Raw genomic sequence first — 1930 nt, forward strand, 5'->3', positions numbered from 1 at the left:
ACATTTTCCTAATGGTGGAGGAGAAGTGTTAGTGATGTTGTATTGTATCGATGAAGGTTATGGTGAAGTACTTCTTTCTATTTATTCTTTTTGTGTTTATTTATGACCGGTGAGGATGGAGAATGGATGGTGGTGATTGGGTTACTGAAAGTGGTGGTGATGGAGGAGAAAACGCAGCACTGCTGCTGCTGTGTTGTTATTGCTTTTCTTCCTCCTTTCTGATTTTTTTTGTTCTAATTTATAGACCCAATTGATGAATCTTTGTGACCATTGGATAAAATTATGTTTGGATTTTTGCTTGCTTTGGCCAAAGAAACAGATTTGCAGGGATGGAATTGGGAAGAAAAGACTCACCTTTTTGATAGAGTGTGAATCTGGTGAACACTAAAGCTTGTTTTGGAAAAAGTTTAAAATAGAGAAAGCTGAAAACAGGGGAGGGGGGGAGTGTGCTGCAAAGAGCAGCATTGCTATTGTTTTTTTGTGCTTTTGATTTTTTGGTATAATAATAATAATAATAATATTAATAATAATAATGATAATAAAAATAATTTTTTGGGAACAAAAGAGGGGCAAAGTCCCAAAAGCTAAAGAAACTAAAAAACTAAATGAACACTTCGAGACATGCAAGTGGCGGAAAAGTCATAAAAAATGAGACTTTGTAACTCTCGAGGAGGAGTCTCAAAAATATGTAAATCAAAAGAGTTCAAGGTTGGACTGAAGTTCGCTAACCAATCGGCAGGTCTGTTTCCTTCTCGGCAACTATGGTTAATCTCGACATGTCAATCCAAGTTCTTGAGAGCGTGAATGTGCTTGATTAACGTCAGAATCCTTCCGTTGAGCTTGCAATTTCGCGTAACCATTAGAGCCGGGTATACGGACCAAGGTCCGCGGGCCAACCCGTTTAACCCGCAGCCCGCACGGACTTAAGACCAAAATTTTTTGGCCCATTTATATTTTTGCCCGTGTGGGTTGGACCGTTAAAACCGCGGGTTATGCGGGTTAAATCCGCGGGTTAGCCCGTGGTCCGCCTTCTTTTTTTTATATAATTAATTACAAAATTTATCATATATAAATAACTTGGTCCATGTCCAAATTCAACTTTTTTTAACCACAAAAAAAAAGAGTTAGTCTAAACCCTAATTATAAAAAACAACAACACACTCCAATTTTAATCAAGTAGACAACAACACAAAACATCAGGATTCAGGCGTGTTCTTCTACTTATAATCTTTTGATCTTTTTCACTATCTTTTACTTTGCCTTAGCTGTATATACATTTGTTAGTATTTAAAAGATGCATGTCCAAATGGATAGTTATTTTTCTTGGGGGTATTTTCCGCTATTATGTTTTGAATAATTTGGTTACCTTTATGTGATTTAGTTAAGTTGAATCTGTTAATATTTTTATGCTTTTCTGGGTACATGTAGAAAGTTTTTCTCACTAAAATGGACGGTACAAAAATGACGATAAGAATCAGTTGAATTTGATTTTGATTGCATTACTTACAAAGAGAAGATAGATAAACTCAATGATATCATAAACTTTATTTATTTTTATTTCTTAGTTACAATTTATATGTTATAACATAAAATTATTAATAATATATTTTTTTAAATTTTCATTATATCAATATTTTCCTAATTTAGTTTATTTTTTGAAAAAAGTGTTTTTTTTTTTATTTTTTTTGGTAATAGTCCGCGGGTTAACCGTTTAACCCGCGGGCTTATGCGGACCGGACTCGGGCTTAATATTATAACTCGTTTATATTTGCCGACGGGCTTGTTCGCCCCGTTTAATATGCGGGTTTATGCGGGGCGGGTTAAACGGGGCGGGCTAGCCCGCATACCCAGCTCTAGTAACCATGTCAACTAGCACCTTTGAATCACTTTCCATTTGAAGATGAGTAATTTCATGTCTCCGTGCTAAATT

This window comes from Trifolium pratense, linkage group LG4, assembly GCF_020283565.1.
Source record: "Trifolium pratense cultivar HEN17-A07 linkage group LG4, ARS_RC_1.1, whole genome shotgun sequence".
In the NCBI taxonomy this organism is placed as follows: domain Eukaryota; kingdom Viridiplantae; phylum Streptophyta; class Magnoliopsida; order Fabales; family Fabaceae; genus Trifolium; species Trifolium pratense.